Raw genomic sequence first — 26,382 nt, forward strand, 5'->3', positions numbered from 1 at the left:
TTATATTTTGTAAGGAGTTTAGATATGTAAGAGAATGTAATATATTTGGGCTGAAAAATTATTGAGACCTATTTTGAAGAATATCCAGACCAATTTAAGAAAGATAAACAGAAAAAGGAAAAGAGTGAGAAATGAAAGAGATGAGTAAGACAATGGAAACCTCTGATAAGGAGGCTTTGCACCTAGAGAAGGAGGGCTAAGAAATAATGATCATCATTATTAGGTTCAAGAAAGATTTTGTGGGGGCTGGGGATTTAGCTTAGTGGTGCTACCGCCTGCCTCACAAGTGAAAAGGTTCTGAGTTCAATCCCTGGTACCAAAAAAAAAAAAAAAAAAAAAGTTTTACATAAAAAAGAAAGATTTTGTACAAAGAACATGCTATCTCACTATTCATCTATTCACCTGAATCAGTGACCTGAGTAAATGTAAAGAGGCATAAATGAAGTTGGGAAAAAGTCTAATTGTTCAGAACAAAGAAAACATACACATTAAGTAAAGAAATTTTCAGGTCCTCCATCTGGAAATTTCCCATGGACTCTCTTCCTTTTGATTTTACCATCTGTGTGCCTAGAAACAGATGACTCCATTCTACCAGGTAAGCTTCGGAGGTTTTAGATTCAAGGAGATGCCACTGGATACAGAAGGTTAAAGTACTGTAAAAGTATGGATAACATAAAAATGAATGCTTAAGAATATTCCCAGTGGCAAGAGAAGTTTAGCATCAAAATGATCACTTCTTCTTGGGGACTTGAAATAGAATCATGTGATCCACAACTTTCAATGGCTTGGATGTGCTACATTTCTTAACCTTCCAATTTTATTACTTTTAATCATGCCTTTCCAGAAATTAGAGGAAAACAAATTACACTTGGAAAACTGGAAAAGGGAACAGAATATTAAAAGTAAGTTAATAATTACATGTTTGTCCAATGTCTCTGTGATCTTTGAAGATATAGGAATTTGCAGGCAAGGCACTGCTCTAAGTGAAGACTAGTACCAACTGCCAAAAGGTCTTGGAGAGTTGAGTGGTTCATATCCTTTATTCAGAGCATGCTTTTACTCAAGTAAGGCCAGGTGTATTCTACTGTTAAGATCAAGAAATAGGATTTTACATTTCATCACTTAAATCTCCATATTCATCCAGAAGTTTTTCTTCCTACACAATAAACATAGTTAACTTACTTTGAAGCTAAAAGGTTATATTTTACCTTTTATATAGAATTGTGTAGGAAAAAAGATAATAGCAGTTGGAGACTGCCAGCCACAGCCATTTTGTAAATTTGGCCCATCTGAGAACTTGGATTTGGGGAAGGTTCCCAACATTCCTGAACTGATGAGTGGCTTAAGGTGCCTAAATTAGATGGACAAACAAAGTGGTTTATATTGAATATCAGCTTTCCTTCTGAGAGCCTGGAATTTTGGTAATTTGTTTGTGGAGAGTGCCTATGTGACTATCCCTCAATAAAATCTTGGGCACTGAGTTCTAGTGAGCTTCCTGGCAGACATCAATTCATACATGTTGTCCTGTGTTGCAAAAACTAAGTACATAATCGGTGACTCTGCAGGAAGAAAACTCTTGGAAACTCATGCTCTTATTTCCTCTGAACTTCACCCCATATTCCTCTTCCTTTTTCTGATTTTGTTGTGGATCCTTTCACTGCAATGAATCATAGCTATATGTATAACTATATCCTGAGTCCCATGACTCCAGCTAGCAGACCATCCAGCTTCAAGGTTGTCTTGAGGTCTTGGATGCACATGCTTTGGAGTAGTGGTTCCCAAACCTGGCGGATCACCAGACTCACTGACACAGCTTTGGAAAAACACATCCCAAAGTCTAACCTCAACCTATGGACTCAAGATTGTATTTTTCAAAGCTGATCAGATGCTTCTGGTAGAAAGTTGGCTGGGAATACAGATGCCAAATACCTTGGTAGAAAACAAAACAGCTGCATAAAACTATATTCTTGGAGAGAAAAGGTAATATTGTATGTCTACCACATGGAAGAGTCCAACTGGATATGAAAAATGTATAAAGCAGACAGAATACAAAAATTTTCCTTTGTCTCATTGAATCTTCTATGTTAGTGCCAAGAAGAAACAGAAAAATGTCCATTTCTGAAATTAAAACATAACAAAAAGGCATCCAGTGATAAATGTGTGGTTGAAGAGTGAAGCAGTTGTAGAGGGTGCAGCAGTTCTTCACTGCAAGTCACCGTGTTTGACACACTAAGCCTTGATAGTCAGATAAATGAACTAAAAACTATTACAGGTAAGTAAAACATTAGATTCCATGCAATCAGAGTTTGGCCTAAATAATGCCTCAGAGGTAACTCTCAAGGTCAAGTGTATGGGCTCCAAAGTTTCATTACAAATACTCATTGGAAAGAGGAGACAGGACTTGGCTGAGAAATGAAATCACCAACGTTGTGACATAAAAAGGAATGAAGGAAGGGCAGGGACAAGGGGAAAAATGAGAAACAAGACCTGCCATGTAAATGTATAAGATCTCAATGATGAATGTAACTGTACTGTATACCTAAAATGTACCAATAAACTCAGAGAGAGAGAGAGAGAGAGAGAGAGAGGAAAAAAAGGAATCTCTAAATTTGAACTCCTTTCTCATTCTTATGGATTCTTTCAATCCAGCATACCAACTTATTCTGTATCTACATCAAAAGCAAAGCCCTTCTGAATCAGGATTATATTATGCATATTGCCTTACAGATTAAGACATGTGTTTAATTTTCAAATATTAGAAAAAATTTGAAGCTTGCTTTTTAGGATGAGTACTTCTTATGGACATACACTGAACAATCAGAAAACATGGATATGTTCTCATAAAACACAGAAATGTGGCATGACTGATGAGTAAAAAGTTGGTTTCTAAAAGAGATTTCTCTTTAGAGGAAGTAGGCAAATATGTCCCTGATGGATTTGCTTTTCAATAACAAGTTATTGAACCAATTCACCAAAATATATCTTGAAGAATCAAAAAGCCCTCATTCATAAATCAAATCGTGTCTATGGAACAAAACAAAGGAAATGGGAGAAGATGACAGTAGAAAGTGATAACCACAAATATCACCAATAAAAGTTAGACTCATATGCTGTGGCATTTAAAGCCACAAACCTTAGAATGTAATAATAAAGTGAATTTTCAGAATGTAAAGAAGTCCCAAGAGAAATTATCTATTTAAAAGAATATGAGATGTACCTTTTCTGGGTTTGTATATTGCTTACATCCTAACAAAACATTCTAATCCATTTCACAGTGGGATTCAAAGGCAAATTCTCAACAAGGGAAATAGAACTTTGTTTTATATCTACTCCTGTAGTAATTTAATATAATTTATCAAGTTATTTTTTTCATAAAGAATCCAGTTGCATACCCTTTCACACTTATCCCAAAAGACTAATCCAGTTTAATTTAGTGTAGGAGCTCAGAAATGAGAGTCAAGAGACCTAGACTCTGCCATTAACTTAATCTCTATTTGCCTAAGTTTCCTAATATGTCAAGTGGAACAAAAATATTTACCCTTTCTATCTCACAGGTTTGTGAGAGGGTTAAAAATTAGATTATAAATATTAAAGTAGTTTGGAAACACATTTTGTAAGTCACACAAAAGTGTCCTAATTAATTTGATACATGATTATGTATGATTACACACCACTAGAAAATTATTTAGAACTAGGAGGGAGCTGATACATCGTTAAGTCCAGCCAGTTTATGTAACATACTGGTAGATAAGAGTCAGAGACACCACAAGATATGTCCAAGATCGTGCACAGGACACAGGCAGAACTAGAGGCCGTATCTCTTAAGCTCAACGTTCTTCTCACTGCTCCTGTTACCTCCTCAAGTGCTTCTGTGCATCTACTTTATATTCTGTCGAAGCAGAAGCAGCTGCTGTAATGTTTTTCATATCTCTGCTACCAAATGGTACTAAATGGGGTCATTCTTCCCCAAACAGGATTTTTAAGGACAATCTTTTAGACCAAACAACCTGTTTTTAACTCCTTACTTCTAAAAGTCCTTGCAGAGGAGGTCACAAAAGCTGCCATCCTGCACGCACACACACACACACCACACTCTCTCTCTGTCTCTGTCTCTCTCTCTCTCTGTCTCTCTGTCTTTCTCTCTCTCTCTCTCTCTCTCTGACTTGGCTGGCTGCTGAAAGAACTCAGTTGGCAAGAACATCCTATTTCATTTCTGCAAAGGCAAAAGGCCTTAGAACATGATCTCTCAGCACTACACAGGTTATTGTTTTAAAAATGTATTTATATGTATACACAATGCCTTCCGTGGCAATGATTCTTTTTAAAGGTAAGCTGTATGTCCTGACACCATAAAAGGTGGTAAAGGTATTTCAAATTATATCCCATTTGCTTACTGTATTAACCAAGAGAGTACACAAAGAGCAGTAAAGATATATCTTTATCAGAAAAGCATACAGTGCTTTGTAAGCACTGTGCTATCATGCACTATTGTCTCTCAAAGTTTTATACTGTTTTCCAAATAGAACATATGCATAAAGTAACTTTTATGCAGTTTGCTGGAGTAAAATGTTAAGAATAATCACCATAATGCAGTCCAATGGTGGTTTTCTCAGTTTGTTTCTTCCCAGATATTTTAGATACATTTAATGTTATGAGTCACATAAAAGAACAGAAGTTTGTGGTGCATAAATGCTTGTCAAGAGCTACAATTTATTAACTGCCAATCACATATTAAGTTCCTCACCTGCTCTATCTCTTGTCCTGACTATAAATTCCTGTAAGACGAATGTTATTAACTATTTTGTAAATGAGGAAACAGTGACTCACTAAGATTAAGTGTATGGCTCATGGTAATAAAGTTGGGAAGCAGCAGAGCTGGGATTTAAACATAGGTATATTTAGCCTCAGGATCCACACTCATCCATAGCACCATTTTGCCTCATTCTTACAAGTTGTTAAAAGTCTCCAGAATCTAGATCCAAGGCAGACAACAATATTAATAAAGGAATAGCAAAAAATAACAAGAACATGCCTCCTTCACTTTCCTATCTTAGAAAGTCCACTGAACTTTCCATCTTCAAAGCCAGTAACTTACAGATTTGATTAAAAGAAGCAAATTGACTCTGAGGAGTGCAAGGAGTGTACTGGAGAGGTGAGGTGCTATAGCTTTGAGCTGAGTCCACTTGGCTCAAAGCCTTGGCTCTGCCTATTACAAGCTAATTGTATAACCAGATTCAACCTCTTTGAACCTTATTTCCTTCTCTACAAAACAGAAAAGCATCCGCATGGTCTTAAATGATATACTATGTACAGCGCATACAATGATACAAAGTGTGCAGAACACCTGACAGTTTAGAGCATATTGTTCCATGCTCAATAAATGTTATCTTTTTTACTGGGACTTTTGCTGTGAGGTTATTGTATAAAAATAAAAGACATATTATCAGTACAGAACAAAACTCACAGTTTCTGGTTTAACTGGTTTTTGTTGGCACCTAATGGCTCTACACCTCTTGATTTAAGAGAGCCTTAAAAACAAAGAATAGATATCAAGCACTGGGCTTGTATTTACAAAAGCAGATGCTCTTTTTATTGAGCTTAGTTAACACTGAAGTCTAGTCAAGCAGCCCAAAATAAAGCCTAGTCAATATCTGCTGCCAGTTTAAATAGGAAATTAGTGCTGCTAAGAGTGTGAAGAGTTCCTTGAATTTCTAATTAATATTTCAGCCCCTAAATTGGACATCTCACACTTTATTTTTACATAATAAAAATGTAATGCTCACTTATAACATTCTCAAAATCTTCTGTTTTAAAAAGGCCTGAAAGGATTTCTAAAAATAAAATAAGAGCCTGGCTACATGCAAAGTTTAAATAAGATCCACCTCTGGGTAGGTCTTTTACCCAAGGAAACTCTAAAAGAACTTCAACTGATTTGCTTCTGGTTTAATCCAAGAGAAAATGCAGCTGTCCTCTTAGAAAAAAGCACATATATTAGTCTGGTTTTTGTTATTTGCAAAGTACCTGGGGGGAGGCTAATTATCTAAAGAAAGGAGGTTTATTGTTTCACAGTTTGGATGCTGAAAAGTCCAAATAGCATGTCTCTGGCAACAGCATCCCAAGGCTGTGTTACATCATGGCACGTGGCAATGGAGGAAGGACATGTGAGAAGACAAGATCATATCACGGAACAGGATGCAAATGTACTTTCTGGAGTAGGGATTGCTCTTACAACAGCTTGGGGGAGTACCGAAGTGAGAGCTACTTTAATCCCTTTCAAGGCACTTCAGTTAACACAATTAACCACGGATCTCCCACCAGGCTCTTCCTCTCAAAGATCCCACCTCCCAACAGCATCATTTTAAGAACCAAGCCTCCAACACACAATCTTTTGGGAGACATACTTAAGCTGTACACAAACCAGAGCAGCCCTTTGAAACTTTGCCTCAAGATAAATGAAGAATGGGAGACATTTGGGGAGGGGAATGACGTTATTGGCTTTAGGCACCCAACATAGTTTTGTATTAAAAGTTAAAACTCACAGTTTCAGATAAGTCAAACCAAAGCAAATTTTAAAGAGAGTTTTCACCAAATCACCCAGAGAGATGGGTCCTAATAGAGTTACTTTTAGGCTGAATTTTCACTTCTTGGGAAGCCTTTCTTTTTTTCATCTCTGAACAGTTCAGGTCTCGATGTGTCATAGACTATAGCAATGTATGCACATGAGTAAATTATTTTAGAGACCCTCATGCAGATTTTGGGACATTCTGAGTTAAGATTCTTTGATAGAAACATTGACAAACTGAATTTGTTTGAAATTAGGGATACTGGAGAAATGCTGACCCTAACAAGAAAGTAACTACTCTTTCTTAAAATATAATTAATAAGACAAAAAGTACATGAAAAATAAAATCTCTATTCTTTAATTTTTAAAGCCCAGTATTTTACCTAGATTGGGCTAATAAACTCTGTAGCATGATATAACAGAATTTATAGGTGAAACCAGATGTAGCTTATAGAAGCGTCTAGGTCAAAACAAGACAGAACTCCACACTTAGTGGTTCATGCTTTGAAAAGAAATATCAATTATACACAGTGATATGCAGAGTTATACATCAGAGTCCTTACCACTACCACAATAACTTAACTAGGTGTATTAGTTTGCAAGGGCTGCCATAACAAAAACTGGGTGACTCAAACAACAGAAATATATTGTTTCACAATTCTAAAGGTTTAAAGTCCAAGATCAAGGTGTTGGCAGAATTGGTTTCTTCTGAGACATCCCTCTTTTATGTTCAGATGGCTGTTCTCTCCCTATGTCTTCACATGGTGTTCTCTGTGTCCAAATTTCCTCTTTTGACAAGGACCTCAGTCGTATTGGGAGAGGGCCCACCCAAATGATCTCACATTAACTTAATTACTTCTTGAGAGATTATATCTCCAAATTCTGTCACATTCTGAGGTAGCAGGGATTAGAATTTAACATATGGATTTGGTGCAAGGGAAGGCGAGGGTTAGAAATTACACAGTTTATCCCATAACACCAGCATAACTCCTGGCACTGGCCTCCCAAAAGAGGGTTTACTTGTTCTGTTCAACGTTCTATATTATGGAAACAAACAAAAAAGTAAACCTTCTGCTATCTGCCACCCTCATTTTTTGTCCAACTTTTCTCCAACCTTTTCAGCTCTTACGGTCTCTCCCAAACTAAACCTCTCTGACTCATATCATTTTATGCCATAAATCTTCTTTTTGATGAGAGCTGTGTCAACATTGCACTTCCTGGCTGCTTCCCAGCACCCACACTGAAAGTTGTAACACTTTACCTTACTTCTTTCCAGTAATTTATCCAGCTGTCAAGGATCTCCTGCACATTTCTAGGTTTAAAACCCACAAAATCCCAAAGATCCACTCCCCAGTGGGGTTAAAATGGGGTAATCTTTCACAACTGGGACAATGGAAGGTTTCTCACAATTTGCTGGTAGTTTACATGGCTGAGGATAGCAATTCGTTAGTAGACCTCAGTACCTAACATGGCCAGGACTATTGTCTTTAAATTGGGAAGAATGGACTTTACCAGCTCACTTCAAAATTGGGAACTGGCTGGAAAGCATGGCAAGGTGTTTGGTTTCTATAATGGAAAACAGGAGACTTTTTTTTCTTTTTAATTACCTTGTTATATGATAGAAATCATAAGGTGAAACAAAAGTCTGAAAAGTTGCTTTTTTATATACCTGATCTTCTGATAGCCTATGTTTTAGAAACAGATCACTTCCTAATGAGACTTTTTATAATAAAGCTTTCATTGCTTTGAAAAAATATTAACTTTTGCAGTTCTTTCGGGTAGTTCCAACTGACCCTGCAGTTATAGTTACAATATCCTAAAGATTTAGTTTCTCAGTAATAATGGGTAAGAGCCTTAGCATTGCCACAGGCCAAAACTATATTATTTGAAATGAAACCTCTCATAAATATCCAACTATGAAGTCACTATCTATCAACTGCTGTTATATAAACAGGACAGAGCTAAATCTCCCTCTCATCTGCCAATATCAGAGCACCAATATCAGAGCTGCCACAAAGAATGATTTTGTGTCCAGTACCCACAAATTAAACAAGATCTTGCTCTGTGAGCCAATTCTGGAAAGCAAGTTTGGCGTGGTAGCCACAGTTCATGAGGGTTCAAGTCAGGTGGCTTGGTAGGGCCTGAATTCTTTGTACATTTATCTTTGCCAAGACCATATACCTCCCTTAGCATCAGTAGGTTTTTTCTGAATGGTATAAGACATGACCAACTGTTTAATAACAACCCTGCAAACACTGAGCAGCCTATGCCTACTTCTTTTCCACAGCTTCCTCCATGGCCTGATATGTGGCAGTTGTATAATACATATGTGATAGTCTAAGATCAAGCCATGATTTTTTTTTTTTGAGTTTAAGATTTTTAAGTTAGAGAAGTACCATGATTTTGAATCATGGATACTACCAAACCCAATGTATGCTAATTTTCCCTATAGATACACATCTCTGATAAAGTCTAATTTATAATATAGGCACAGTAAAAGATTAATAATAATAAAAAGAACAATTATAACATTAACTTTAAAATGTTATATGAACATGTTATCTCTCTTTCAGTATTCATTTAATATTTCCATCTTTCAGTTGACTATAGGTAATGGAGACCATAGATGATAGAATTACTATAATGGCAATTCAGAAGGTAGAAAAAAGGCAGTGACCAGGGTCAAGGGAACCAAACTTGTCTCCCCTCTGTTAAACAATCTGTTATAATAGTAAGAGCCAAGGTTAACATCACTCTTATAATGTGCCAGACAATACTGAAAAAGTTTCTGTTACATTGACTCATTTAATATTTATAAGAATTTAAGAGGTAGAAATTATTATCATCCTCATTTGAAGATGAGGGAATAGAGACCCAACAAAAGCAAGGTATTTACCCAAGTTTACATGGTTAGTGACAGAGGCACAATGTCAACAGGACAGCTGGCTTCCAAATCCAGTGTGCAAATTATTTCCATGTGTATTATCTCAACCTCATCTCTGCTCCTGACCCACAGTGAGGTAGTGGTCAGTGTGGCTATGACCACTGTGGTGGCTCCTCCTGCTAATTTGCCTTCCCCAACTTCACCTAGCTCAGGTCTACACTTCTCTGCTCACCACACCAAAACTTAACTGAACTCTGTCTCACTCTCACGGGCTTTCTGAGTTGATTTACTGGCTTTAAGAGTTTAATAGGTTACCCAAGCTAGGATGACTCAACCACTCTTTTAACAATTATACACTGAGCACAGACTATGTGAAGTGCTGTTCTGGGTACAAGGAATAGCAGTGAACAGACCATCAAGAAAGACAATAAAAAATAAGACAAGTAAATGAATTAAGTAATTGCAGCCATTAAGATTGGCACTGATGAGAGCCATTAAGATTACATCTATAGAACAATGTCCAAAGGAATGGTTCTTTAGTGTTGAGAATTTCAGGTATAATAACAAATCATATAGGGAAGCTAATTTGTGGCAAATGTGACCTTTCTACTAGGCTCCTAAAAATACCAACTTCTTTGTGAAAAATAAATCTGATCTCACAATTGCCAAATTTAAAATCCTTCAGTGGTTTCTCTCAATCTTCAGGATAAAGTATAAACCTTTAACATGACTCACGAGGCACTCTAAGGTTAACATGCCCATCTCACCTTCCAGACTAAATATTCCCATATTCCCAGCACACTTAACTCTGGCTATACTGAAAAAAAATTACAGATTTGCCTGTCTATAATGTTGGCTACCACCCTCCCTCCCACTTAATCTGGTTAACCTCTATTTATCTTTTAGTACTCAGATTAGTCACCCCACAAGAAGCCTTCCTATCCTAAACTAGACTCAATGCTCTACCTTGGAGTTACCTTAATGTTAGGGACTGAATGGTGTTCCCTGTAATTTTGTATATTAAAATTCTGCCTGTATTACCTCAATGTATGACTGTATTCAGAGACAGAGCTTTGAAAGAGGTAATTAAATTACAGTGAGGTTGTTGGGTGAACCTTGTTAGGTGACCTGCTAAGGAGAGAAAAATATGGACACAGACTCACACAAAGGAAAGATGATGAAAAGACACAAGGAAAAGAGGACCGTCTGTAAGCTAGGAAGAGATGACTCAGAATAAACCCTACTGACATCTTGATTTTGGACTTCAAGCCTCCAGAATTGTGAGAAAATTAATTTCTGTTGTTTAAGCTACCCAGTCTGTGTTACAGTGATATAGCAGTCCTAGTAAACTAATACATTTAGTATCCTAGGTAAGCCTTAGTAACACACTTACTTTATATCAAATGACTGCACTATTATCTTCCCACCTGCAGTTTTGAGCTCAGTGACAGACAGTTAGCAAACTCTCAATAGATATTTGCTAAATAAATGGAAGAATGAATGAACCACTTACTCTGCTTGAGCACAGGGCATCTTCCATACAACGTCACTTTTGAAAACTGGAAAGTAAGCTGGACTAGCAGAGTCATGCCAGAAAAAATTTAGCTCCAGCCCAGGGGAGGGAAAGGGAAACCAACACTACGGTTCCCTCTGCAGCAATCAGGATTTGGAGAAACAGAAGGTTACAGTGGCAACCCACGCAGATCTGTGGTATTTCCCAGATCTTTCAAACACATTTAATTCTGCACATGGAAAATAATGGCATCATTATTTAATCCAAAATACAATAACAACAATAGATTGCTCATGTGGGTGCCTAAGTTCCCTGCAGAGAATTTAATGTGCCTTTTGCCTTTACCCACATATACAGCCAAGGCTGTATGAACGGGGGCCAGTGCACTCTCCTGGCCTGTGAAAGGAAAATGTGGACAACCAATAGCAAAAAAGGGGGGAAGACAAAGAAAGCTCAAGGGTATAGCTGCGACTCCATTTAAGACTAATGCATATCTTCATTTCAGTCCTCAGCAATAATCCAAAAAAATCTGATGTTTCTGAAAGACTGCTGTCATCCCTGGTAGATGCTCATCAATTATTATTAAGTATTGCACAGTTCAGGTCAAGATATAATATGTCTGAGAAAAACCATGGCACCTTCTTTTAATCTTGCGTAGAAAACAATTAAAGTATATAAAGCACATTATTAAAATATGTAAAATTTATAATTTAATTATAAGATTGCATAGCTTTATGATCTAATAGTTCTGCTGTATTTTGCATATTAGTGAACAATTGCTTTCTTAAAGCACACAGTAGAATCATTTACTTGATGCTGGAGAATAAGTTAATTATGGATTCCCTGTATATGACTAATGGATTTAATAATCACTTTACTGTAGAATTAACTTATACTTCTCTGTGCTTATAGCACTAATGATGATATTCATAAAAGTTACATTTTTTAAAAAAATGTGAGATTGGCACAAAAAGAGAAACCAATGTAAAACTTGGTTTTAGAGCCAGCAGTTCTAAATAGATAGTTCAAAACCATCAAGGCCCTCTCCTTGCTCTGTAATAAATCATACACATCCTTTCCAACCCCAACCCCCACCACCAACCCTGCCTCCACTGGCTTTATTAAGGGAATTTATTTTATTTAAGGGAAGACGAAATGCTTGCCAGATGCATTTAGTGAAGCTCCTGATTTTTTAACCCCGGTTGTGGATTACAATGAGAATTCTTCACTTACATTCACTTCATGGAGCTTTGGGAAGCCCCAATGTGCTAAGATCACATTGAGATGCTCCCGTCCTTCTGTTTGTCCTAGTTTCAGTTTGTTGAAGCCACTCACTTTTCTCTTTTAGCCAGAACAAACAACACTAGTGGAAGAAGTAGCAGGCTGTTCTCTGGCACTGTCTTTCCCATCTTTTATCCTTCCTTTTCGCCATCCCCCCACCACAAGCAGAGTAACTATCATCACCATCATCATCATCTGAATCATCATCTGAATCATTGATCCTCCTGGTATTTAGTAATGGAAGCTTAGATTTTATTTCCAGCTCTACCACTTTACTAGCAGGGGATGACCTTGGGTAGGTCATTAAATCTCTCCAAACCTATTTCTCTAGCTCTAAAATGGGAAAATTCCCACTGACTCTGAATGGGCTTACCCACTATCAACTCCTAAATACAGTTAGTATATCATTATGGTGCTCCTTCTTATCCCAGTAGGTGTCACTGAGCCCCCCACTCCATAAAATACTCTTTTGTGTCTGACATGGAGATTTAAGAAACTTAGTAAGGCTTACACTTTGGTATATTGCATGGAAATGTTCACAAAGCCTATACTTACTCAATACATGCTGACGAATTGATTGAGAGTGTGTATTTACGTGTGTGTGTGTGTGTGTGTGTGTGTGTGTGTGTGCTGGGGAATCAAACCTAGGATGTCACACTTGCCAGGCAAGTTGTCTATCACTCTATAGAGCTATAGTCCTATCTCTAAAAGACTATAAAATAGTTAATTCACTCCTTGGGGACCTGAGATGTTATCATTTTCATTAGGTCAGACACCTGTAGTGGTATCTGCACCCTTGACTCCTGTTTCTCTGACTCATGCGCCCACCAATGGCTCCCAGTGAAATGCACTATTTAGTGTGCAAGGGTTGTAATTGGTAAAGATGGTCCTCCAGGAAATGCATACTAGCCACTATCAGGGACTCAGAAGACCTAAGGCCACCATCATTGTTCCCTCTGCTGTTTTCTCTGATGTGCAGGATGGCTGTCTCTCTTCCTTATACACTGTAGGAGCAAACTAAACTTTTTTTTTAATAAATAAAATATTGAATTGCTTTGACAAGAAGGAAATCCACAAAATTTTGCCTTTGTTTTATTCATAATCTATAGAATATATTAAAAGGAATTTCTTAAACTGAATTTTCAAGATTTCACTCGTTTTCCTTGGCTAATTAAAATGAGGTAGGTCTAAATGTTTTGAGCCCTTTTAATATTTAAATTTGCTCTATTTCTTAATGAACTTTATTTATGGTACACATTTTCCCCACAGTCCCACTCTTGGACTATTGTCCAGTCACTCTATAGTAATTGAGGTGATCTATTAACAGGCTGTTTATTCATTAAAAACATGCTCAGGATACTTACTTATTAAAAATATGTAACCTCACAAACCCTTTACCTAACTATATGTTTTTTTCTCTTTTTCCATGACCTCTAGCTTTCAGCCTGAAAGATTTCTGTGATTACAATGTGCATATAATCACCCAGAGACTAATGTTCAAAGGTACATCCTCCACCTTCGTTTATCTCGATTTCATTCTATTTCAATCTCATATTTCCTTCTCCTTTTCCAACCTGTTCCACAAGCAGCAAACTAAATGCATTGAATTTACATGAGTATCACTGCTCCTCTGATTTTTCAGGTGTCTTTTGCTTTTCAACTGTTAATACCTAAAACAGCTCAGATTTATATACTCCATTATACCTTACAAAAGGGCCTGCATGCACTTATTTCATAAAAATGAGTCATTTCTGGAGAAAGAGAGAGTGATAGAGTGGAAAAAATAGATGGGCTTGCAAGTGAGATTCACCTGAGTAAAAATCCTGACTCAATGTCGGACTTCAATGTTGAGAAAATTATTATTTAGCTTGTTTATATTTTTTGACCTGTCAAATAAAGAGTATAAATGGCTACATCATGAGCTACCTAAGTTAAGCTTGGGGTTGTGAGGTTTCAAATGAAACTAACTAGCTAAGACCTAGCACCCAGAAGATACTTAATGTGTGTTCCCCCAGCCTCACATGTAGCTGTTTCCTCTAATCTTACTTCACTGTGCCTGGATCTTTCAATGCACTCTGTCCTGTGATCACTGTCCTTTTTCAAGATGGCAAATGACATCAAACGCTATCTTCTCTTTTTTATCTCTAAACATTTCCAATTTCTCTGTAAAACCTGCTGCATTTGTGAAGCATGCAGTGTTATTTGACACCTACATTTCACGTGATCAAACAAGATGTGATGACAAATCTAAGAAAAATGATACCAGCCTTTTAAAGAAAACCAAAATCAATTCCCTTTCGCCCCTCTTCCTTGAGCGTCCCTCTTTTCCCTCTGTTATCTTACTTCATCTATCATACTTAAGACAGAAATCCATATGTCTAGTTTAAATCACTGTTTCTCAGGCAACAGCCAGGCCACTTAGCAAGAGTCTCAAGCAAGACAATATAATATTCTTTTCAGAGTAATATTCAGCCAAAGGTTACTGTGCCAAAGTAAGTTAATTATTCCAAGAGGACTTATTTTTACTATAATTATTGATCACCATGAATTAAATAAAAAAAGCTGCTATTTATTAAGCATCTCTTTCTCCCCTAGAAGCTTTTACATATGTATCTCATATCAATCTCATCGCAACTGTTATGGTTTATATCTGGATGTTACCCCAAAACCTTGTGTGCTCATAAGTGGGGCTTTTGGGAGTGACTGGATCATAGGTATGATACTGGCTGAGTCCAGTGATTTGATTTAGCATAGTTCAGATGTTTATGATGGACTACTGAAGAGGGCAGACCTGCCCAGGGTGTGAGTGGCACCAATCAATAGGCTTATACGCTGGATGGAATAAAAAGGGAATGAAGAAGGAAGTCTTTCTGCTCCCTGCCTGCCATGCTCATCTACCAAGTACCCTGCCTTGGAGCCAGATGACTAAGGACTGAAACCTCTACAAACTGTGAGCTACAACAACTTTTCCTCTTTTAACTTATGAGTATCGGGTATTTTTGTCCCAGTAATGAGAAAGTAAGTAAGACAACAATGTTGGAATGTATTTTTCAATTTTAAGGAGAAAATCTAAAATCAGTTTGGTAAACTTATTAAAGATCACCAGCAGGTGAATTGCAGAGTCAGAATTTCAAACCAAGTTGTAAATGATTATCTGGTATTTCACTAGTACTTTTAATTTAAAATTTTCATTTAGCTAAATAATATGCACATGAAATGAAGGCTGTATCTCCTAGAGGGGTCAGTTCCAGCATAGAAGAGTACCCAGTTTCTTGGTTGGGAGATAAAACCTGGCTGCCAGCAATCTGGGAGTCCAGAAGGAAAATGAGCAGGAGGTCTCCCTGTTCAGTGGGTTATAGACACTGACTTAATCTCCTGGTACAGCATCTTATCCCTGGCCACAAGTAAGTAAATGTTGCAGATGATAAATCACCACTTTTTTATTGTTAATGAGCTACCCGCAAAAGGTTATTACTTTTTATATATAGTCATTTTCAAAGCATCTATTTTCAGATCAGCATCTATGTTCCACAACACTGTCTCCACAGGTGGAAAGAAGGAAGGATGGATGGAAGAGTGGAAGAAAAGTAGGAAGGAAGGAAGGAAGGAAAAGAGGGAGAGAAGGAGGGAGGAAAGGAGAGAAGAATGAATGGAATGTCATTCTTTAAAACAATTTTTAATCACACATGATAATAAACTTCATACTTTCTCTTCATTAATACTTCTTTGGCTTCACTATTAGGTAGTAAAGAACAATTCCATTCTGACGCATTAGCTGTCTTGGGATTTGGCTTTCAGAACCATCCAGGAGGCAAAATTACAATTCCACTGTCAAGTGTATAGTTTGTTTTAAACACAAAAGCTGTCCTTATAAAAACTGCATCCCACAAGAACATTTGTAGATTGAAAAACATCCTATTTAGCATCTCTGGACTTGGAATAGGATATCAATACTAGCTTATAATTATCTGTGGCAGATTTTTAAATGTTTTGGGAGAGAAAGAGAGGAGAAAAGAAAAGATAAAATAGGAGCTTTTTTCTTTGGGCTTAAAATCAACGATTCAAGGCTGGTGTTCACTGCCTGGGAAACAAAGCCTCAGGTGAGCATCATAGTGTTTGTAGCCCAACTACAAGTGGTTTGTGGTTTACACAGTTTCCTCGCTTTACATCATATGCACTGGCTGACATTATTCAGAGATGTGCTAGCTATGAAGAATATGATTTAGAACTATACTCCTAGCTGGCAAATTCCCTGTCCAAGATTGTGTTGGATTGATTTAACTGCTGCTTGGAACCTAGGAATGTGATTGAGAACACCCATGTCTATGGTCAGTGTGGATACAACCTGGCATGGTCTTGGAGACAAAGGTGCTGAAAAATGGAGAGCCATGATGCATTTGGACACACCAAGAAGCCATCTGTGGGCCCAAAGAAAAGATCTATAAGAATGCCTACCCATTCAAGGAGTAAAACTCTCAAATGACCACCAAGTCCAATCTCTCAGATGAGCATGAAGTCCAAAGTGCTTCGTGATTCAGGAAATGCAGTATGTACAACATTCAATGGAATATTTAATGAATAAAAATATATTTCTTGCATAAGTTTTTCTGTTTCTGTAAATATAAAAATCTGTTTTGTGGTCATAATCTGATTTAATTTATGGGTTATTCTGGCTTTAGCATATCTATAAAAAACTCTGGTGTTGTTCAGGGTTTGATTCAGTTCTCTGTAGTTAAAATTAAATAATGAAAAATGAACTATAATGCAAATGTGACTTTATCAAGTAATAGAAAATATTTCTATTTATATATTTCATAATAACAGAATTTTCTGTACCTCATCTACATTTACATGCAAAGTCAGTTAACCTTTATTGATATCTAAATGCAATTAAAAGTAGTAAGAAAGATACAGGTTAAATACCCCAATAAATATGAATTATATCTGTTCTAAATTTACATTTTTATAATTATAGACACAGTACATAATTAATTGAATGAAACTTTGCTTTGGTGTGAGAGTTTAAAGCTTACATCCTTTGAATGAGCCACATGCTTATTGGTTGTAAATCTACATTACTTGATAAGTGAGTGAGTAGAAAAGACTCGCTATGTCAATAGGAAATCATTTACACTTATTTTGGTGCACTAAAAAGCTATAACAAGACAAAATAAAGTTCTTCTAAGGCTGCATTTTCCTTGACAGGATAAAGCAGCTAATGTAAACATAAAACTACTATACTCATTGGGAAAGATGAAGAAAAATAAAGCAATTACAACAGCAACTTTCACATAGAGAGGTTTACAGCCCTATATTAATATAATTCATTCTTCAAAAACAAATAGCTCCCATTTCTTATAGATGTTCCAAAGACCTAATACATACTCTGTGGGGTTTCTAAACTGCTTATTAAACCTTTCAAAAATTGTTCCAAAGATAACTGTTAATGAATAGGGTAAGTTCAACAGTTAGCTCAGTTCCTAGGCTCCACCAGGTGTTCTCATATGTGCACACTATATTTCTGAACAAGGTCATTCCACTTAGTTTTCAAAAGTCCACTGGTGCAATTCTCCCTACTTTCTTTTGACAAGTAAAAATTTGAGATCTCAGGAAGCAGATTTCCAGAATGAACTAGGACTTTACCAGCGATATCCCTACTATAATAACATCAACCCATTTTAACACAGTGTTAGAATTGTATGACTAGGTACACAGGTTTTGCAAAGCACTGAGATACTGATATAAAAAAATTCAAGACTCTTAAGAATTAGATGCATTAGCAATAATAATATTTGTGTTTAAGATTCATGTGTTCAAAACAATATCTCAAATCAACTCTACCTATTATTATGATTGTATTCTGTTGCAAATGAGAAACAAGAGTCATTTTCTTCAGAGTAACAAAATCAGTGACCCTTAAAGTCCAATGTCCCTGATATTGGCATATTTATTGTTAATAATTACTCATGAGACTAAATTTGCCCTCCTTTTCTTTAATTTTAAACTTATTGTAGTTTTTCTATTACTTTAAAAATCATCAAAGCTAGTTTTCAGAAATTTTTTATCACTTGTGTGTCTTGATTGTACTTCTCAGTACAATTTTTTATTTCCTTGGTCTGAAAAGATGGTTGTAAATGACGGATGGGTATCAATTATTTGGGGGCAAAGAATCTTACCATTCTTGATTTGGTTAACTCCTCCACACTTTCATTTCTACATGGATAATAATAGCACTCTTTGCATTTAAAGTAGAAGAAAATGAAGGCAGTGAATAGGAGTTTTTCAGAATCTTGTGAAAAACTTTTAAAATATCACATTTACAAAAACATAGTTAACTATTACTCTGTTTATGTTAACACCATTCTAATGGCCTGGATTCACATTCTTTGCACAATGATCAATTTACCATTCCTAATAGGTTCAAGGGCCAAATATAGTAGTTTTGTCCTTGAAAAAGAAAATTTATGTTGATTTTTGGTTTTTTATTAGTACCCCTGGCCTAGACATTCCTGCCTTTCCATTCCATAATGTAATTATGATTTTCCTGCATTCATAAGAAATAATTTGCAGTTAAACACTTACACATTGGCAACAAGGTAAAGTCCTTAAAAAATACTTTCAAGGCTATATTTTACTTAAATCTGGCTCAGTATCCTCATCTATATAATATAAACCTAATGTGATTTAACACTTCATTGGGTCCAATTTTCTTTGGGGTTTTGGCAGGTGTAATAAGATAGACTGGGCCTGAACTTTTTTGTGCTGAGATAGAAAGTCTGTGAAGCCTTTTGTGGACAAGACAGGTAGATTTATCACGAGTGATTTGAACACACTTTACATGACTATATTAAGTTGTAAGATAAAGAGAAATTAAAGGACCAACCTTCAAGATTATTATATAATATTAGCAGGAACAATGAAGTCAGTTCAGTTTCCTCTATCCTAGAACAGAGTAACTGATTTGTAGGCAATTCAGGATAAAAAGAAATAGCTTTAATTCATTTAAGTCAAAGAAAAGGCTATTATTTTGAGGAATCACAAAATATCTCCCAAAAGAGGAAAAACAAAAATGAAAAAAACTATTTCCAAATATTTGGAACTTTAAACACAAGTGAGGGGGAAAAAAACCCAAAACCGTGACTAGAAGAGCTAAGCTAACAACTGTCCTTTATGAGTTCTTGATATAAACTGTATTCCCCAGTGTTGAGAAACAACAATTTAACACATCTACTTTTGTTTTATTTCTTATCCCATTTATTTTTGATTGGATATGGACAACCTAATATGTTCAAGGACCAAATATAGTAGTTTTGCCCTTGAAAAAGAAAATTTATGTGATTTTTGGTTTTTTATTGGTACCCCTGGTCTGGACATTCCTGCTTTTCCATGACAAAAAGAAAGATTACTTTACTTTGATGTTAAATTGACTGGTGCCTCATTCTGATATCCTGAGATTACTACTAATGAAAAAATATTTAAAAAGAAATAAATGCTCTGGAATATAAAATTTATAAAAGGTATCTAACTTCATAGGATCACATCAGTCATGAAATAATTATACAATGTCATCTTGTATCAACTGCTGTGTATATTGTAACAAATAGTTATATAAGCAGGCAAGACAATTCATAGTTGGATTAAATATAGCTTGTTTTTTTTAACCTTGGGCCATAACAAAGTCAATTTCCAAGATATTGTTTCACTTGAGATACAACTAAGCTATGTAGCACTGATATTGCATTATTTTCAGGAAGCATTTTTTAGTATACATAATTAAATATTAATTAAATACATGCATATGCATATATTTTGAATTTTTTTCTCTAAATGGATAAAAATCTGCTCTGAGGCCACTGGTAGAAGTTTACGGCATTTTTAATGTGATTTTTTTAAAGTAAAAATAACACTGAAATATAATTCACTGTATTCTTCATTATATCTCTTTTCTGAATAAAGCATCTGTTTTAGATTTAGTTCCATTATTGAAATGAAATTATAAATCTAGTACAAATCTAGGAACAAATGGTGTAATGGAAAAATATTTTCTTTGTAGACAGACAAATCTTGTTTAAATTTGGGCTCTGCCTCTTAAATTATAGCTGACCTGGGGCAAGGTGCTTAACTTCTTTGAAGTCACCTGTAAAATTAGAAAAGACCTACCTAGCCATCTGGGAGTGTTAAATAAGAAATGCACAAAGCTTAATGCGTAAGTATTCAAAAATGCTTTTCTTTTATCTCATCCACATAGTGAAAATGAGGTCCTAGAGTAGTGACTATTTTTATCCTATGTATTATATTATAAAGAATATCCTGAATTGTTTATATGATCCTTTTTACAACAGCTTTATTGAAATAAAATTCACATGTCACGTAACTCACCGATTTAAAGTGTGCAATGCAATGGCTTGAAGTATATTCACAGGGTTATGTATCCATTACCACAATCAAATTTATATTTATTACTTCCTAAAGAAACCTTACTCCTTACCCTCTAATCCTCCCATCTTGCAGAACCAGACAATCACTAATCTACTTTCTGTCTAAATGTTTTCCTATTTCAAACCAATTAGGTTTGGATATGGTTTGAGTATATGCCCCAAAGCTTCATGATGTGAAAGCTTGGTTTCCAGTATGATGATGTCAAGAGGTGGTAGAACCATTAAGAGGTCAGGCCTAGTGACAGTTAATTAGGTCATTAGGGCCACTGTCTTCAGAAACAATTAATGCTGGTCTCAATAAGAGTTAGAGTGAGTTGTTATAAAAATAGCTAGGCTGACTCCCCCATCTCTGACTTCCTGTTTTGCCATGTTACTTTTCTCTCCCTCTCACGCACAAGATCCCATCATTACGCCATCTGCTATGTTGTGACATAGCTAAGGAGGCTCTCACCAAAGGTTGGACCAGTGAGGTCACCCAATCTTGGAATTCTAGCCTCCTAAGCAATGAGCTAAATAAATCACTTTTCTTTATAAAGTAATGGATATTTTATAAAGCATTTGGGTATTTCATAAAGCAACAAATGAATTAATACATGCACACTTCATATAAATGAAATGCTTTTGGGGGGGGGGTGTTGAGACAGGGTCTCACTATATAGTTGAGACTGACCTGGAACTCACTATGTAGCCCAGGATGGTCTTGAAATCACAGCGATCCTCCTGCCTCCACCTCCCAAGTGCTGGGATTACAGGAATGCGCCACCACACCAGTGAGTGAAATTCTATAATATATAATCTTCTGTGAATGACTAATTATACTTAACATATTTTAAAATATTCATGCATTTATAGCATGTATCAGTAATTCATTACCTTTTATTGCTGAATAATACTGCATTGCACAGAATCACACATTTTACTTATCCATCCATCAATTATGGTTGCTATTAAGAGTTGTTTACATTTTTGTCTATTTGACGTAATTCTGCTATGAACACTCAGGTTCAAGTATTTTTTAACATTTTTATTTATCTTGGGCATATATCTGTAGGTAGAATTGGTGCAGTGAAATGAAGTTATGTGTAGCATGAAATGAAGTTTGGTATAGTGCTGGGTTTCTCAGAGTGTGGCTCAAATACTGCATGTCCCAGGATCTGATCCTTCTGAGTGGAAAAAAAAAAAACCAACCACAGAGTTCAAACGCAGCCCAAAAGAATCAAGATTCAAGAGCATGCCTCAGGACTATCAACGTGTTAAAATAACTGTTCCAGATAACTTCAATTTACCCTAAAATTTGACAACCATTGGTGTAAACAAAGAGTAATTCCTAGATACTGAATAACTGTGAGAAAATTATTTCACCTTTTTTATTTAATTTTCTCATCTTAGAAATACTTTGAGATTGTTCAGTAATTAATATATGTCAATTACCTAGTATAGTCCCTTGCCAAGATTAGGCACTTAACAAATTATAGTTATTAGTACCAGGTTTTTAAACCATGGCTCTGGCTTGTTCTTAGAAAAATGGGTGAAGAGGACATTTACATGGAGGAAACATACAGGCAAAGCAGCAAGAACAATTATGATACACTAGTTATTGTAACCATGGAAAGTACACATGAGTGGAAATCTTAGTAGGTAAAACTGGAAAAGTAAGATTAGACTGGAAGACTTCTCAGAGTATAGAGTTTAGATTTTTCACAGTAAACTATGTAGTCATCAAATGCTAATTTTTATCATTATAACTGTCAAGCCTCCTCAAAGATAGAGAGACTAGCATCATGAGGCTCTCTGTATCACCCAGATCCCATAGTTACCAGCATTTTGCCACACTGACCCAGTAATCCTTTTTTTAATTTCTTCTTTGCCAAAATACCTGAAAAAAATCTCCAGCTTGTGTGTCCACAGAATAAAATGTAAAAAATGTTTACATAATCAAAATGCCCTTGCCATATCTAAAAATATCAACAATGTTTCCTTGGCACCATCTATCACCCCATTCATGATCACTTCCCCCAATTGTCTTAAAAATGTTTCACAGCTGTTTCTTTTTAGACATCAAATGCTGTCCACACATTACAGTTGGCTATTAAATTTTTCAAGTCCCTTTAGTCTAGAAAAGTGCTTTTCTTGTCCTTGTTTTTTTTTTTAATGTAATTGAATTATTGCAAAATCCAGATGACTGGTTCAAATCCTAGACATTCTAGATTTGTCTATGGTTTTCTTTAGGAGTGGAGTGATCATTTATCTTGTTTTCTGCTTTCTTTCTGGTTTTTGTGGATTTTGTTCTGGTTCAGGTTTAACTTTGGGAGTAAGAGCCCATTATTTCTACGGGCTTCTGAGTACTTCATAGTGGATAAGGCACACCAAGTCTGGCACTTCAACATTGGTAATTAACACTGACCAACTATTCCAGGCAGTGAAAGCCTGATTCCTCCATGGCAGAACTCCCCATCACCTTTCAGCTGATAGTTTCAGGCAGCTGATGATTACTGCCTGAATCATTTTTTTCATTGGGAATTACAAAATGGCGGGCTTCTGAGTACTTCATAGTGGATAAGGCACACCAAGTCTGGCACTTCAACATTGGTAATTAACACTGACCAACTATTCCAGGCAGTGAAAGCCTGATTCCTCCATGGCAGAACTCCCCATCACCTTTCAGCTGATAGTTTCAGGCAGCTGATGATTACTGCCTGAATCATTTTTTTCATTGGGAATTACAAAATGGGGAAGTTCTAATTCTAATATCCCTTCCATGTTGATAAACTGGAATTTTTCTGTAAAAAAAAAAATGCTTCCTGATCCACTAATGCTCCTCAGTAACCCTGAAATACAGTCCTTATAATAAATAGGATAAGTACTTTTAATGTAATTGAATTATTGCAAAATCCAGATGACTGGTTCAAATCCTAGACATTCTAGATTTGTCTATGGTTTTCTTTAGGAGTGGAGTGATCATTTATCTTGTTTTCTGCTTTCTTTCTGGTTTTTGTGGATTTTGTTCTGGTTCAGGTTTAACTTTGGGAGTAAGAGCCCATTATTTCTACGGGCTTCTGAGTACTTCATAGTGGATAAGGCACACCAAGTCTGGCACTTCAACATTGGTAATTAACACTGACCAACTATTCCAGGCAGTGAAAGCCTGATTCCTCCATGGCAGAACTCCCCATCACCTTTCAGCTGATAGTTTCAGGCAGCTGATGATTACTGCCTGAATCATTTTTTTCATTGGGAATTACAAAATGGGGAAGTTCTAATTCTAATATCCCTTCCATGTTGATAAACTGGAATTTTTCTGTAAAAAAAAAAATGCTTCCTGATCCACTAATGCTCCTCAGTAACCCTGAAATACAGTCCTTATAATAAATGAAGGATAAGTACTAAATTATTTTCTTATAGTGGCCAGTTTTCAGAGGGAAGAGTTAGTACTCTTAGTGAATGAACTAACTTGCATGGACTGCACCTTCTTGTGGGTATCTAACTATTTAATATATTGTTGCTGTAGAGGAGGAATGTGTATAGCATACTACTTTTAATCTGAATAAGGGAGTAAAGAAAGAAAGCAGTAGAAGGATAAACCTAAAATGAATGGGAATTTTGAACAATAGGAGAATAGGAATGGATTCTTTGAATGTATCTTGTTTCATAGTTTTGACTTTGGGATCATATAAATATTAAACATAATAGAAACAAAAATAAAGGAAAAAAGCAATCTTTAAAATTTGAAAATATAATGAAATTAACTATTTAATTACATGCCAAGGTGGTTACTTAATAACACAAGAGTTATTTCAAATGACTTTAGGACAATAATTTAACTATATACCTAGTAGGATATATTATAAGGACAAAAGCATATAAATAAATATTATACTGTATTGAACAATCATAAAGTTAGTATTACAGTTTGAAACATTAAATATATGTTGTATGGTAAATCAAACAGTAGTGTTATTGGAAATTAAGAAATACCAATATAAAAGAGATATGTAAAAAACCTGTAACCTTAAATTTGAATTCAAAGTATCAACATGAATTCATAGTATAATTTTATCTTTAAAATAAACAAGAGCATTTCCTAGCACTGAGTAATGGAAAGATCTTGAAGTAATGGCCAACCTTAGTGTAATGCAAAATCCCAGCACCCACTGTGGTTTCTAAATGTAATTTTCCACCAAAAGAAAATGAATACATGACTGATTTCCATTTTAGAACATTAAAAAAAGGTGAATCTAAATATCTCACCGTTCTAGAAAGTAATGGAATTGTCAGTTCAATAGAGTCCTATTAAGAGTACATAGAAACCAACTCAATGGACTTCACTGGCCAAAGATGGAACAATGCAAACACTAGACATGGTCAGTAATATAGCAAATAAGTTAACAATTTATGCATTCATAAAGATACTAATACAGGGGTTAGAGAAACATGTTAAATGACACAGCAGCAATATAATCAGCCAAATATGAAATGAGGGAGATTTGAGGGGCAAACAACTTGTCTTCTTTAACAGATACATTTATCTATTGTCAAAAGAAGCAAAAGCAGAAAAAACTGGAATACATTAACAGAGACTTGAAAAATCATATCATTCAAATACAATAAGTAGATTTAGTTTGGACTTTTTTTTTTTTTTTTTTTTGGTACCGGGGATCGAACTTGGGCCCTTGGTATTGCCAGGCAGGAGCCAGAACCACTGAGCTAAATCCCTGACCCAGTTCAGATCTTGATTCAAATAAACCAGACAAATAAGAACTAATTGAAGAAATCTGAATACTAACCAACAATTAGATATTAAGGAGTTGTGAAAAAAATTAGGGGCTATAATAGAATTGTATTTTTATGGTTTTTAAAAAATCCTTATCTCCTAGTGATCCATACTAAAGTATTTATAATGTCTGGGAAATGCTTTACAATAAGCCAGCAAAGGCTAAGTACTGGTTCATTAGTCAGCTTTCTATCATTGTGGCAAAATACGTGAGAGAATCAACTTAAAAGGAAGAAGGGTTTATTTAGACTCACACGTTCAGAGTTTCATTCCATAGTCACTTGGTCCTGTTACTCTGGGCCTGTGACAGCACAGTACATCACTGCAAGAGTACATAGTAGAAGAAGTTGTTCACCTCTTGGCAGCAGGGAAGGAGAGAGAAAAGGACCAGAGTCTCAATATTCTTTTCACGGGCACACCTCTATGTGACTGGAACACTTCCAACTTGTCCCTCACCTTTTAAAGGTCCCACCACTTCCCAACAGCTCTGTGGGCTATAGCCAATTCTTTAACATGTGGGCCTTTGGAAGATGCTTAACCAAACCATTGTATCCACCTAAATCAGTCACCTATGGATGTAGGCTCTTTAACCAATTAACCATTTCCATTGCCAAATCCTCCTCAGATGAATAGCCTTTTCATCCTACCTAGGATCTGACACCCCTTTGCACCATAGCTCCCTCCACCTTTTCCATACTTGTCAGGCTTTGACTTCCCAAGTTTAGCTAGCTCCTATGTACCTCTGAATGGATTTTTTTTCATTCCTGTTGGCTTTCAAACTTCTGCATCAGGCCACCCCCTCCCCCAACCCCATACTTGATATACTCTTCATACCAGTTTGGCTCCAAAAACTCACAAGAGGTCAAAATGCTGCATGAGCACTGTCCTCCCCTGGTTAGCTTGAGATATTCTAAGAAGAATCATTATTGAGTA

General features: G+C 36.0%; 1 protein-coding gene across 6 annotated transcripts in view; it reads right to left on the reverse strand.

Annotated features, from left to right (window-relative positions):
• Positions 1–26,382, reverse strand: part of LOC104860873 — a 100,431-nt gene that overhangs the window by 66,122 nt on the left and 7,927 nt on the right. For all 6 annotated transcript variants that reach the window (XR_779829.3, XR_004516412.1, XR_004516413.1 and 3 more), the window contains exon 2: positions 25,704–25,771. The gene's annotated coding sequence lies outside the window, so the exon portion shown is untranslated. The remainder of the gene's footprint in view (positions 1–25,703; positions 25,772–26,382) is intronic.

The sequence above is a fragment of the Fukomys damarensis genome, unplaced genomic scaffold (assembly GCF_012274545.1).
Source record: "Fukomys damarensis isolate Sample0158 unplaced genomic scaffold, DMR_v1.0_HiC HiC_scaffold_9, whole genome shotgun sequence".
In the NCBI taxonomy this organism is placed as follows: domain Eukaryota; kingdom Metazoa; phylum Chordata; class Mammalia; order Rodentia; family Bathyergidae; genus Fukomys; species Fukomys damarensis.